The sequence below is a fragment of the Odocoileus virginianus genome, chromosome 27 (genome assembly GCF_023699985.2).
Source record: "Odocoileus virginianus isolate 20LAN1187 ecotype Illinois chromosome 27, Ovbor_1.2, whole genome shotgun sequence".
Taxonomy (NCBI): domain Eukaryota; kingdom Metazoa; phylum Chordata; class Mammalia; order Artiodactyla; family Cervidae; genus Odocoileus; species Odocoileus virginianus.
Genome location: NC_069700.1, coordinates 17,167,211 through 17,182,864, shown reverse-complemented (window position 1 = coordinate 17,182,864; position 15,654 = coordinate 17,167,211). Strand labels below are relative to the sequence as shown.

Here is a 15,654-nt window from a genome sequence, read left to right as displayed (position 1 = left end):
ATAGCTTCAGCAGGTTTCTGTGAGAACCACAGACACTTACTCAGTTCAGTCTGTTCAGCTGCCCAGTCGTGTCCTGCCGGGGTCCAGCCCCAGCAGGTCCAAGAGTACCCAAGAAATGAGTGGCGTAAGCGAGGAAGGAGACGGACACACACAGAAGGTTGCATGGAAGAAAAAGCTTTTTATTTTTAGGACAGCTCAGTTTTTATAGAATGAACATTACCTCCCCCCTTAAGTCACCTCATATTACATCAAATATTGGTTTCGTGCTTCTGTCAATATTTTTCCTCACCATGGTTTTCCCCTATATATTCATCTGGAACAGTCCCGATTACAGGGTTTTTTCCTTGAATGCCCCATGCATTAGTCTTCTCACCTCAATGGCCTAACATTTCCACTCTGACAAAAACAATGTTCCATAGATTCCAGATATAGTATGAATTCTTTGGATAATAAAACAATACATGGGAAGGGTTACAAAAACACGTTTGACATTTCTGAGAATAGTACCATGTGAAAACCCTAATATTTTTCTTTACCTGAAACCACAAAACCTCAGTCTACAATAATTAACTATGAAGCAGCAAAACACCTCTATTAACATTGAGGTAATGGCAGTGAGGCTGGTAAATATAAATCTTCTATTGAAATCCTATGTTTTCTAATTCTACAAAAATATCTGTAATATTCCATGTTGTTTAAAGGAAGGGAAACAATGGACAAATAGCAGCATAGAAATAGCAATAATGAAAACCCTCTCAACCAAGGAGCAAGTAAACTGAAACAGTACATCTACTTCTGAATCTAAATGTCTCTACTCTTTTCTAATCTAAAACATTATAATCTTCTAAGCAAGCAGCCAAACTATGCCTGTGGCCTTTTCCTTCTTGACTTGATGTTTATTGTTGTGTCCTGGGCTGGAGCAATCATGAGTATTTCTAAATAGGCTTGGACTTTTCCAGCGAGGTCTGATCACTGTATGTTACATTTCCAAGAATTAATAGAAAACCCAACAACAGTAAGAAAGAGGAAGGGGACTGGGCCCCCGGGACAACCCCGAGGGGAAGAGCTGCCTTGCAGGCTCCTCTCTCGTCCGGTGACCTTGTCACAGTCTGGGCACATCCCGGTGGCTCCCGAGGGGACATATTGGGCCCCCGGGGCAGCCCTGTGTGAGGAAGAGCTGCCTTGCAGGTTCCTCTCTCATCCCGTGACCTTGCCACAGACTGGGCGCACCCCAGCGGCTCCCAACAGTGTCCGACTCTTTGTGACCCCTTGGACTGCAGGACATCAGGCTTCTCTGTCCATCACCAACTCCCAGAGGTTGCTCAGAGCCTGCCATCGAGTCAGTGATGCCATCCAACCATCTCATCCTCTTTCGTCCCCTTCTCTTCCTGCCTTCAATCTCGCCCAGCATCATCTTTTCAAATGAGTCAGCTCTTCACATCAGGTGGCCAAAGTATTGGAGTTTCAGCTTCAACATCAGTCCTTCCAATGAATATTCAGGACTGATTTCCTTTAGGATTGACTGGTTGGATTTCTTTGCAGCCCAAGGGACTCTCAAGAGTCTTCTCCAACACCACAGTTCAAAAGCATCAATTTTTTTGGTGCTCAGCTTTCCTCATAGTCCAACTCTCACATCCATACATGACCACTGGAAAAAAACAGCTTTGACTAGACAGACCTTTGCCAGCAAAGTAATGTCCCTGCTTTTTAATATGCTGCCTAGGTTGGTCATAGCTTTTCTTCCAAGGAGCAGGCATCTTTTAATTTCATGACTGTAGTCACCATCTGCAGCGAACTTAGAGCCCAAAATAAAGTCTCTCACTGTTTCCATAGTTTCCCCATCTATTTGCCATGATGTGATGGGACCAGATGCCATGATCTTAGTTTTCTTTAATTTTAAGCCAACTTTTTCACTCCCCTCTTTCACTTTTATCAAGAGGTTCTTTAGTTCTTCACTTTCTGCCATAAGGGTGATGTCATCTGCATATCTGAGGTTATTGATACCCCTCCCGGCAATCTTGATTCCAGCTTGTGCTTCATCCAGCCTGGCATTTCACATGATGTACTCTGCATATAAGTTAAATAAACAGGTTGACAATATACAGCCTTGACATACTTCTTTCCCAATTTGGAACCAGTCTGTTGTTCCATGTCCAGTTCTAACTGTTGCTTCTTGAGCTGCATACAGATTTCTCAGGAGGCAGGTAATGTCGTCTGGTATTCCTATCTCTCTAAGAATTTTCCAGTTTGTTGTGATCCACACAGTCAAAGACTTTGGGGTAATCAACAAAGCATAAGTAAATGTTTTTCTGGAATTCTCTTGCTTTCTTGATGATCCAGCAAATGTTGGCAATTTGATCTCTGGTTCTTCTGCCTTTTCTAAATCCAGCTTGAACATCTGGAAGTTCACGGTTCACGTACCGTTGCAGCCTGGCTTGGAGAATTTTGAGCACTGGAGAATTTTGAGCGTGAGTGCAATTGTGTGGTAGTTTGAATATTCTTTGACATTGCCTTTCTTGAGGATTGGAATGAAAACTGATCTTTTCCGTTCCTGTGGCCACTGCTGAGTTTTCCAAATTTGCTGGCATATTGAGTGCAGCACTTTCACAGCAGCATCTTTTAGGATTTGAAATAGCTCAACTGGAAGACACTTATAGAGACACTTACAGTCCATGGAATTCTCCGGGCGAGAATACTGGAGTGGGTAGCCTTTCCCTTCTCCAGGGGATCTTCCCAACCCAGGGATCAAACCCAGGTGTTCCACATTACAGGTGGATTCTTTACCAGCTGAGCCACCAGGGAAGCCCAGGAATACTGGCGTGGGGAGCCTATCCCTTCTCCAGGGGATCTTCCCAACCCAGGAATTGAACCAGGGTCTCCTGCATCGCATGTGGATTCTTTACTAATTGAGCTATGAGGGAAACCCTAACAATGTGCAATAAATTGTAATTGCTGTGGTCTTATACAGTATGAGGTCGCTATATATATATGTGCGTGTGTGTGTGTGTGTGTATATATATATATATATATATTTTTTTTTTAATGGCTTAGAAAAAATAAGGCAGGTCTGAGAAACTGTTAGAGCCAAGAGAAGTCTGAGAAGACATGATAATTAAATGTAGCATTGTATCCTGGTTAGGATCCTGGAATAGAAAAGGCATTAGGCAAAAAATAAGGAAATTTGAATAAATATGGATGTTAGTTAATGATAAATTATGTAGAAGCAAACAGGTCTGAGTTTAGGGCCAGTTTTGCCTTACTAGCTGTGATGTTAGTCGATTTACTCAAAAGAAGCCTCACTTTTTCACCTGCAGAATGGAGATAATAGTAGGATTTGCTTTATATTACTGTCATAAAGTTTAAGTAAAAAAATACATATGCACCTCTTAGCATGTAAAACAGAGTAAACATTCAGTGTGGGTTAGATACTAAAATGATGAATCTTCTGTGCATACACATTTAGAAGATGGTGATGTAAACGTCAGGATATTTTAGGAGTGTAGTTTAGGTTAAAGGAGGAAAAACAATATCATCACACTTGGGGAAAATGTTGGATATAAAAATTGGAGAGCAATGCAGGAGGATAGATTAAGGGATTTAGTATCATATATCTTCACATCATATGTGGTCCTGGGAAACTATTGGATATAGTGTCAAACATCAGTCAGGAAATAAAAAAATGGACTCACCAGGTTGGTAACTGATCTTGCTTTCTGGTAAATACGAAAAAAGGGAAAACAAGGCAAATGTCAGATGTAATAATCAAAGTCCAGATACAGTGGATGGTTAAATAAATGATGGTGAATCACGATAGGCTTTGCGGCATACACAGAAAACTTGAAGCTTGATGACACACAAAAATGCTTAGAATATAGGTTTAAGATTAAAAAGTTACAAAAATGCACATATTTCATGACCCAAACCTTTAAAATAAGTACATTTCTACACACAGAAAAAAAACTGGAAGAATGTACACTAATGATGTAAATGTTTTATCTCTAGATTGAGGAAAAGGGAGAATCATGGGTGATTTTAATTTTATTTGTAATTCTACTTTAAAACTTTCTACAGAAGCTTGTAATTCAAACATAGTTTTTGAAAGTTGTAAAAGTGATATCTCGAGAAAGAAGTACAGCTACAAGGTCTGCTGTTCTTGGAACTGAAGTACAAAGGGAACTCAGACCAATTTCCAGGAGCCTGGCATGTGGAGCTCTCTGGGGAGTTGTAATTGCATTCAGTGACTTATTTTCATTTTTTTTGTATCCAGATAGCAGTCAAGGCAGTGATACTTTGCATTCTCTCAAGAGTAAAGGTTTCCTTCTGGGAAAATTCCAAATCTTTGACAGGGAAGAGAGTCATTAGGAAGGTATTTAAAGATACTGATCAGCAGAAGTCACTTTTAAGACTTTCTAACTGAAAAGGTTCTGCCTGGGACTGCAGTGATGGGAATGGAGGTGAAACAACCAAAGATGATTTACCTGAGTCCCTGACTGTCCAACCAGAGAACGCAGGGTACAAATACAAAACAGCTAGAATTAACTCGAAATATAAATTATGCAACTTATAGATTAATTTAGCCCTTTACACAGAGATTCTGATTTAAACGGTCTGCATCAAGGACTCTGCATTGATACTTAAAAAAAAAAAAACAAAAAACTCCCCTAGAGATTAGAATTGCTAACTAGCCTTTTGTCTCTAAGTTTCCTGCTGCTTATATTTTGGTCATTGTATTCTTTAGGTATGACTTTTCTGAAGGACAATCTGGAAAAGAGAAAGACTTATAAAGAATTAGGGTTTTTGTGTGTGTTTTTTTTTTAATACTCCATCTCTTTAAAAAAAAAAATGCCTGTGTCACTCTGGTAACTTTTATCAACTGATCGCTGAAACAAAGGACTGCAATGAGTTGTTTTCTTTTTTACCCCTGCTGATTTTATTTTGTCCTGCAATCATTTCCTGCTTTTCTCATTAGCATAGCTAATTGATGGTTAGTTGTACAAGAAACATCAGTGGTTTCTAATTTGAAACAGTTATTTAACCCTGATGCATGCATTAAACTTTGAGTTAGAATATCTGAATCTTTCAACAAACTCAATGAAATTTCTAGTGGGAAATATGAACAATGCTTTCCTTGATATTGTCTCCCAATAGTTATTAAACATTCAAATATGGGAGACATCTCACAGACTATAGTAGACCTTAGAATTCAAAGAGATTGCCTTGGTTTGATGCTACACCAGCTCCAAAGGACAAAAAAGTCAACTAGAAGAAATCTGACAGGAAGAAAATGCTGGAAATAAGAGTTAATGCTTTTTAAAGATATATATCTTTTATTTTTTCTTTTTAATTACAGGAATAATACAGATGCTAATAATAAAGATAAGAAATTAAATATTCCCCCATAATTTCACCACCCAGAGATATCTAAGAATAATAAGATATTAGTATATATCCTTCCAATCTTTTTTTTTTAATGTGTACAAAAATCAGATCACACTGCTCTGTAACTTGCTTGTTTCACTGTTATGAATGCCTCTCCATGTCATTAAGCTTTTTTGAATGATGTCATTTTAAGGGTGGTGTTGAAATTGGTTAGTATCATTTCATGGGGGGCTCTGAGGACCTCTCATACCATAGTCCTTTTTGTCTCAGTGCAGAGAAGAGTTCAGCAAGAGCAAAATAGGAGATAAGAAGTGATTTATTAGACTAGGACGCTCATGAGGCTGACAAGCGGGAGAGAAACACGGTGCTCTGAGAACTGAGTGGGCCGCAGTTTTATAATCAAAGGAAAAGTTGGGAGGAGGAGAAAAGACCTTTGTTTTTCTTTCCATCATCAGCTCCTCCTCCAGGTTGAGTTGGGGAGTTTTCTTGTCACTGGGTGGTCAAGCTGGTCCACAAATGATTGTTTTTTATGTGTTCAGAGAACGTTTAGGGATCATTAACTTTCTGAGCTCACTGGGCAGGATGTGGGACTCATGCCACCATTGTTTTATCCTTTGGGGGCATGTCCCGTGCTACTGCAGCCTGGATTTGTTGCTAAGCAAGCCTGCTTTCTCGAGTAATCATTAACTTACATGGGTCTCCATTATTTTTCTACTTACAATTTCTGCTTACAATAGTGGATCACCTATTTTGTCCTTTCATTCTGTCCATATCTGTATTGCCTAATTTATTTAACTAATGTCCTCTTGAGGGACTTTTAAGTTATCTCTAGGTTATCAATATCACAGTCAGTGCTGTGACAGCTAAATTCTTGCATGCTCTTGTAATTATCTCTTTAAGATAAAATTTCAAATGCAGAAGTCCTGGACTGAACATTACATAACATTTTAACTCTTTAATACAGTATTAAAAAGACCTCCTCCATCTTGATTTTAACAATTTATTCTGCTATAAGCAGTGGAAAAGTGTACTCTGCCTCCCCCCCATATTAACAATAAAAGCAAAAATCTTTAAATGGGATTAATTCTAAAGTAGCAATTAATAGTTATTTTATGATAATTGTTTTAGGTAGTTTAGGATTTATTAAGAGTGGGCTGTGGGTTAAAGTCTGTGATACTCAAATGGCTCATCAGAATCTCTGGGCTCCCTCCCTGCCCTACCCCCCCAACACACAGCTTCGCAAACAGTGTCTGCTGACAGTGACTAAATATTTCTATGTCGCACCATATAATACCACATTTTCTTAATGTGTTATATGTCACTAAATTTTATTTTATTTTTTTTCTTTGTATGTCACTAAATTATAGGAGACTTTGATACCCTGTAAAATAGAGTAAAGCCAGCTCTTTAAAATCTCCAAATCTGTTCAAATAAACCGGGACTACAATATTTTCTACTTATTCAGAATAGTATATTACAAATTAAACAGTTCAAAAACATAGTGCAGATCTTAAACTTTTTTTGTTTCTCACTTCTTCCACCTCCAGTTTACATTCCTAAATACTACAGAGGTTATCTATCACTAGTATCATGTCTTACACGTAGTACCTTCTGAATCAATGATAGCCACACAGAGTAGACTTTATTTCCCAAATGGCTTGTAAATTTCATTCACAAAACATTGCTGTTTTAATAAGCATTTTTCCCTAACTTGATTATATAGATACTTATTAATTAGCAGCTTTCTTTTTAATTTAATCATGTCAAAGCTGTAAATGTCCCTCTAAGTACTGCTGTAGGTTTCTGTCTAATAATACATTTTGTTTCTGATATCCACTATCATATCTTTTGACACATGTCTTAAAATGTTTCCTAAATTCTAAATACATGTGGTTTTACCTTTTTGTTACAGATTTTTAATCTAATTGCATTGTAGATGGACAATGTGGTCTATAATCCCCATCTTTTAATATTTGCTGAGGTTAGCTTTATGGCCCTTTGTAAAGTAATTTTCATAAATTATCCAGGTATAATTTTTAAAAAGTAAATTTTTCAGTTTTAGGTATGGTGTTCTATGTATGTTCATTAAATTAAATATAATAATTATGCTGTTCAGATTCACTTATACTTACTGATATTTTTGCCTCCTTCATTTAAAAATTATGAAGATGGATGTTAAAATCTTCTGATGATGAATTTTTTCTTTCTATAGTTATTTCCTTTTTTTGTTTTGTTTTATGCATTTTGAGAATGTTCCTAGGTGAATATTGATTTATAATTATTATCACTTCTTTGTGAATTGATCCTTTTTATTATGTAATGACTTTTTTCTTTTTTTTTTTTGCTTTTTTTAAAATCTATTTTAACTACTAATATAGGCACATCAGCATTTTGTTGGTAGTATTTGCTTGAAGTAGCTATCTCCTTCCATTTTGTTTCATCACCTTGTATGTTCTTGATGTATCTATAGAACATTCAGCTATTTTCATTTATAATTATTGACATATTTGGATTTATTTTGTTATTTTTCCTGTCTTCTATATGCTTATTTTTCATTCTTCTCTACTTTTAAGTTGATAATTTTTTTTTCACTTCATTCACTTTTACCCATTTATTCATGTGGAAGTTATACATTCCTTTTCTGTTGTAGTTCTTTTCTATCATAGATATTAATATAACAACATGCATACCTATTAAGATAAAATTTAATAAATTACAGCCCTCCCAAACAACACAAAAGCTTTAGAACATTTTAGAATTCTTCATCCCATTCCAACTATCATGCCATTCTTATTACATACTTTAAGTGTATTTTTAATGTACAGAATATTATAATTTTTTTTCTAGCCAAAATTTGTATACATTTTCTTATAACCTGTCATTGTTTTTGCTTGTTTAATACTTCTTGTATTTCAGAACTTCCATCTGGGATTAATTTTATTCTTCCCAAAGTACATCTTTTAATATCACTTTTTTTGAAGTCTTTTGGTAGCAAACTCACCATTTGTCTGAAAGTGTGGGTCACTCAGCATATATTATCTACATTATTAAAAACAGGAATCATTAAGAAGTTCTTAATGCCAAGATTCTTTATAAAGAATTACATTTTTCTCCAAATAAATCCTGAATTAAAAAGTGTGAAACTTTACTTTTTAAATCTCAGAGCTTACAGTGGTGAAAAGTTTTGATGTAGCTTCTTTCATTCTTTCTTCCCTCCTTTTTAATTTTTTTCAACTTTATAAAATTCTTCTACCCAGTGATATTTTTTTTTTTGACAGTACAGAGTAGAAGCCTGAAACTAAAACAAAAATAAAGGAACAAAAAACCTCGAATAGCCAAAGCAATCCTGAGAAAGAAGAATGGAACTGGAGGAATCAATCTGCCTGACTTCAGACTATACTACAAAGCCACAGTCATCAAGACAGTATGGTACTGGCACAACGACAGAAATATAGATCAATGGAACAAAATAGAAAGCCCAGAGATAAATCCACGTACCTATGGACACCTCATCTTCGACAAAGGAGGCAAGGATATACAATGGAAAAAAGACAACCTCTTTAACAGGTGGTGCTGTTAAAACTGGTAACCACTTGTAAAAGAATGAAACTAGGACACTTTCTAACACCATACACAAAAATAAACTCAAAATGGATTAAAGATCTAAATGTAAGACCAGAAACTATAAAACTCCTAGAGGAGAACATAGGCAAAACACTCTGACATAAATCACAGCAGGATCCTCTGTGACCCACCTCCCAGAATATTGGAAATAAAAGCAAAAATAAACAAATGGGAACTAATTAAACTTAAAAGCTTTTGCATAACAAAGGAAACTATAAGCAATGTGAAAAGACAGCCTTCAGAATGGGAGAAAATAATAGCAAACGAAGCAACAGACAAAGGATTAATCTCAAAAATATACAAGCAACTCCTGCAGCTCAATTCCAGAAAAATAAATGACCCAATCAAAAAATGGGCCAAAGAACTAAACAGACATTGCTCCAGAGAAGACATACAGATGGCTAACAAACACATGAAAAGATGCTCAACATCACTCATTATCAGAGAAATGCAAATCAAAACCACAATTAGGTACCATTACACACCAGTCAGGATGGCTGCTATCCAAAAGTCTACAAGCAATAAATGCTGGAGAGGGTGTGGAGAAAAGGGAATCCTCTTACACTGTTGGTGGGAATGCAATCTAGTACAGTCACTATGGAGAACAGTGTGGAGATTCCTTAAAAAACTGGAAATAAAACTGCCATATGACCCAGCAATCCCACTCCTGGGCATACACACCGAGGAAACCAGATCTGAAAGAGACACGTGTACCCCAATGTTCATCGCAGCACTGTTTATAATAGCCAGGACATGGAAGCAACCTAGATGCCCATCAGCAGACGAATGGATAAGAAAGCTGTGGTACATATACGCCATGGAATATTCCTCAGCAATTAAAAAGAATCAATTCTAATGAGATGGATGAAACTGGAGCCCATTATACAGAGTGAAGTAAGCCAGAAAGGTAAATACCAATACAGTATACTAACGCATATGTATGGAATTTTAAAAGATGGTAACACTAACCCTATATGCAAAACAGAAAAAGAGACAGAGATGTACAGAACAGACTTTGGGACTCTGTGGGAGAAGGCGAGGATGGGATGTCCTGAGAGAATAGCATTGAAACAAGTATACTGTCAAGGGTGAAACAGATCACCAGCCCAGGTTGGATGCATGAGACAAGTGCTCAGGGCTGGTGCACTGGGAAGACCCAGAGGGATGGGATGGGGAAGGAAGGCGGGAGTAGGAATCGGGATGGAGAATACATATAAATCCATGATGATTCATGTCAATGTATGGCAAAAACCACTACAATACTGTAAAGTAATTTGCCTCCAACTAATAAAAATAAATGGGAAAATAAGAAAGAAGAGAAAAATTTATAAAGTGTGTTTGTGTCACATACTTATAAAAGCATGAATAATGATGTATGCATAACAGTCTCTCATCTTTTTTGTCCTTGAATTTCAGAGCTATTATTACAGGGTAAAACATTCCTGCAAATCTTTGAAGATTTGAATAAAACCAGCTGGTGGATTAAGATACCAGAAGGAATAAGTAGTTACAAGGTAATCTGGGCTTTTAATGACTGTATCTTGATTGCTGCTATTAACAGAGCCTGCACTAGGAAAAAGTGACCGTCAATGTGCTCCGCACAGTTAGGTCCTCTGAATGGCTAACAATGGGAATGGTTGGACTGAAAGCAACTCTCATGATGACTTCAAGTGATCCACCTAAGACGTCCATCGCCAGATGGGGAAAGTGATTTTAATAGCATCTAGTTCAGTGTTTTCTAGACTTTGCCTGAGCATAGTGTAATTTGGCTTAGGAGTGCCCATTAAATATAAAGATTCCTGGTCCATATCCAGACTTGATGGATTAAAATCCCTAAAACAAGAGCCTGGAATCTGTATTTTCAAAACTACTCAGGAGAGTCTAATCATCCAGAAAATCTGGAAAACGCTGATTGGGAAAAATGAGACCCAGAGAGATGGGATGCCTAAGATCGCCCAGGGTTCCTGACTTGTGTCCTTTTCTTTATGTCCACAGGAGGTTAGGGAGAGGGAAAATAACTGACATGTGTCATATGCCTCCAGTTGCCCAGGCTGAGCACTGGGCACACGTTGGAACTTGGGCAAGTTAAGAGGCCAACCAAGGACTATGCAATAGAGAGTCTACATCCTGAAGGATCTCTTTTATAATTCCAGTAAACACATGACTCTGGTTTTCAATTCCTTGGGTAAAGGATGAAGATCACAGGGTCTCACTAGGTTGTTTTCTTCAAGTGTCTGTCTCATTCCAGCTGGGGGCCCCTTGAGCGTAAAGTCCTCTCCAACCTGTGATGCCTCTGGGTGCACGTCGCAATGCCTGCCAAGGCTTATGCTCAGGGAAAATGGGGATATCCATTTAGAGAAAGGTAAGTGGCTTTAGGGGCTTCCCAAGTATCACTAGTGGTAAAGAACCGGTCTGCCAGTGCAGGAGACATAAGAGACGTGAGTTTGATCCCTGGGACAGGAAGATCCCCTGGATGAGGGCACAGCAACCCACTCCAGTATTCTTGCCTGGGAATTCCCATGGACACAGGACCCTGGCGGTCTAAGTCCATGGGGTCACAAAAGAGTTGGACATGACTTATTGACTAAGACAACAACAAAGAGGCTTTAGAGCATAAGATTGAGGATGAGTGTATATCGTCTATGTCCAGAACCAGCGCTAAGTACACAGCAGGGCCCAATAAGTTCTTCTAAGGAAAGGAAGGACTGAGGGAGCTCTTCTAAGGAAAGGAAGAATTTTGTCCATACACGGGAAGACTAGCCTTCTAAACTCATGTACCTAATTTAAGCTGGTATCTTCCCATGAATAAATGCATTTGGAGGGAAAAATATCAAGAAAACAAGCCTATTGTCAGGGAAAGTTTAATATTTTCCTGGAAACCTACCCAAAACTCCATGGGAGAGTCAGACTTAATAAGCCCCTCAAATAAACAAGGATTCATTTGTTTTTTTTGTGGAGTATCTATCTGCCTCTAAGTTGAACAGATTGTACTTCATGAGATGATAAGCACTGCTGAGAAGTTTGCCTTTTTAGGAAGCTCAGAGATATGTCAGTATTTACCTGGAGAGATTTCAGTTGTTTTACTGACATCACTTGAACTGATAATTTCCTTGATACATAGCAAAGCTGGATACCAAATATTTATATGATAGCTCTAAAAGAAATGGCAGTGTGATCAATGAAAAAAATCTTTATTTCAAGCATAAATTTATTTTGTGTCTAAACCCCTAGCTCCAAGGGGCTTCTCTCCAGATAGACAGGAGGAACTAAAACTTATATATAAAATACAGTGTGCTTTAAGATGGAATTCCTGTTTCTAGTTTCCTACCTCGTTGGTTTTAGGGATTCATTAAGTAATACTCACCTTTTTTCCCCCCAGTTGAAAAGTAAGATGCAGTCAGGCAAGTGAAGATAAAAATACCAGCCTTATTATTGATAAAAGCTAGAATGGAGGATGTGGCTAAGATGTGGGCACAACAGACTTCCTAGCATTTTCCAGTTCCCAAATGAAAGGTACTTACCTGCTGCAGGAAGAACTGGACATTCACAGGCTTCCCCATCATAGATAGAATCTGCCCTGCTGAGCTTATCATGCGGTAGGGAAGCATACAGAGTGTATCCCTCTTTGGGTAGGCAGAGCTGTAGCATTCACATGCTCAGCCCCCTTTATGGACAGAATTGTGAACCCCCCCCCCCCAAATGTCATGTGTTGAAGTTTTAGCCCCTAATGTTACATATTCAGAGATACAACCTTTCAGGAGGTAATTAAGGTTAAATGAGATCATAAGGGTGGGGCCCTAATCCCATAGGATCAGTGTCCTTATAAGAAGATGAAGAGAGACTAGTATATAAAGAAGAAAGAGGAAAGGCCTTATGGGGGCACAGTGAGAAGACAGCCCTCACCAGAAACAAACACTGATGGTTGACTTAAACTTGTAGCCTCCAGAAATGTGAGAAAATGTGTTGTTTAAGTCACCCAGTCTGTGATACTTTGCTATGGCAGCCTAAGTAGACTAATACAGCCTCTTCCCTAAATTCAACAATTGGTGAAGTCACTAAATTCATCATTGGGCAGGTGAGAGGAAATACATGTGCTTCTGGAGAGAAACTGGAATTATTTCTTTCATATCTCTCCTTCTAGGGTATAGAAATATATTTTTTCTGGAGTGGAAATCACTTCTCCTCTGTGGACATGTGCAGAGATAGGAGCGAGCATTCGTCCTGCACATGCCCACCTTAGGAATCTCCCTCTAGTTGTCCCCAGTAGGTGCTTTGGCCAGCCTCTGATCGAAATTCCAAGGGACAAACTCCCACCCCCTGAGGCAACCACTCACTCCACGTCTGGAGAGCCCTGACTCTGGGAAATTGGCCTGAGTCAAGTCAGCGCTCTGCTCCCTCCACACAGAGCCCTGAGCCATTCCCATCAAGCCACACCCAATATACCAAGAAGGACAGTAGAAACCTGTCCTACTTGGCATATTTCCAGATATTTAAGGATGGCCATCTCTTAGCTCCTTACTCTTTTTCTTTTTCTAGATTAAATATACACAAATCTAGGTTATATCCATACAATCTATATGAATCGAGGTTATATACACAAATCTAGGTGTCATATATACAAATACATACAAATCTAGGTTATGTACACAAGTCTAAACAACTCTAGGTTATATACACACAAATCTAGGTTAAATACACACACAAAAAACAGGACCAAGTGGTCCCCAGGCCACTCTGCTGAGTTTCTGGTGCTTGGGACTCTGCCAGGGGCTTGGGCTCACTTCTCCAGCTGTCTGACTAGACGAGATCTTCCCACCACTCAATCATTACATCACCATGGAGAGCAGAGTCAGGTGCCGCTGTAGCCATGGATGGACTGACTGGTTTCCCTCCATGCTCTGAACTTAGGGCCAGGCATTGGTGCCTGACTAAGGGCTCATGGACCTGATAGCCAGGCTTCTTAGAGAAGTAGATGTTTGCTCTGTTGCCCACCTCTTAGTGAAAGTTCTGCCATATTATTATTAATAGTTATAGAGAACTTGTAGTTGGTTATAACACCTGATCTCTAACTGGGGGTTACTTAATTCTTGTTCATGAGTGATCTGGGCTCATGGAGCTTTTAAAAATGGCCAATTTATTCCTGTGGTGTGATTTAGTCACTAAGTCACGTCTGACTCTTGCGACCCCATGGACTGCAGCCTGCCAGGCTCCTCTATCCATGGGATTTCCCAGGCAGGAATAGTGGAGTGGTTTGCCATTTCCTTCTCCAGGGGATCTTCCTGACCCAGGGATCGAACCAGGGTTTCCTGCACTGCAGGCAGATTCTTTACCAACTGAGTTACAGGGAAGTTCCTAGCTTGTGCATAAGGAAAGTTTGTTCTATTGAGAGCCCTTAAGGCCCTAGGAACTCACTTTTGTTCAAGAAGACAATTTGGCTCAATTCTTTAAACATCTGTTGCCTTCCCAGTGAATGCCTCGTAGTGAGCAATTAGCAGGGCAGTCCAGGACAGTGGCTGGCAGCAGATAATCGGACCAAACTGAAAACAGATGACTTGAGGTTTGTGGCCCAGGAGTTTGGGTCTCAAGGAAGAGTAACCAAGAGAAGCAGATAATAGTGCATGTGATTTACATATTGGTGAATTCTCTGCAAAAGTATTAATTCTTTTAACTTAGTAGCATATTTAGTGTTTGATTATTTTTTGCCTGCAAACAGCATGTAATATAAATGAATTTTCATATACTAAAGCACAAAATCCAAGTTAATTACTTAAAATGGTAAACCTTTCTGATACAAAACAGCGGTCATTGAAACTTTTTTTTTTTTTTAATGGGATGACTTAGCACTCATTTTCAACTCTGTTGCTTATTGCCAGCTACTTCCCTACTCAGCACTGTGTATGTCATGCTGTGTTCCATCTAGGGCTCCCTTCCAGGGTAACATTCTTTTTCACTTCCATCCAGCCAAAGTTTGCCTGGTATCTGCCTTGGAGCTCACCCAAACAAACTCGGCAGTGAAGGTAAGTCTCATCTTTTCATCTGATCTAGACTTCTCCATGGTGGTATTTTTAGTTCTCTGTTGTTAGGTGACATACCACTTCAAAACTTCTAGCATCAGTCATTTACTATAATTCTGCTGTTTGGCCTTAGGTTTATCAAAAGAGGCTTATTGCCATTCTTGGTGAGATCACCCTGACTGGACCAGAAAACTCCCAAGAATGGCCTATAGGGCCACCAATGGTGGTTGGTATTGCCTTTAGCCAGGAGCTCGGCTGGAGCTGTTTACAGAGATGCCTCAGTTCTCCTCTACATGGCTCACTTGGGCTTCTCCTAGCATGGTACCTGGGCTCCGAAATGGATCATCCTAAGAGAAAAATACAGCAGCTGCAGACCCCTAAAGGTCCAGCTTCAGGAGTTATATAACATCACTGTTGCCACATGCTATCTGTCAAAACAGGGTGCAAGGTGGCCCCAGAATGTGTCTTTCAAAGGGAGGCATTGTAAATATTTGCAGCCACCTTTATCCTCTACAACAGTCTTTTTTGATTGTTTTTAAAGATTTTATTTACTTATTGGCTGCACTGGGTCTTTGCTGCTGCGCGTGGGCTTTCTCTAGTTGCAGCAAGCAGAGGCTGCTTCTCATTGCGGTGCACA

At 38.9% G+C, this 15,654-nt stretch overlaps 1 protein-coding gene across 1 annotated transcript in view; it reads left to right on the top strand.

Moving 5' to 3' along the window:
• SLC17A1 (solute carrier family 17 member 1) overlaps positions 1-8,755 on the top strand; it is a 217,157-nt gene extending 208,402 nt beyond the window's left edge. The window contains exon 13 of the mRNA XM_070456250.1: positions 8,663-8,755. The gene's annotated coding sequence lies outside the window, so the exon portion shown is untranslated. The remainder of the gene's footprint in view (positions 1-8,662) is intronic.
• Positions 8,756-15,654: the final 6,899 nt, after the last annotated feature.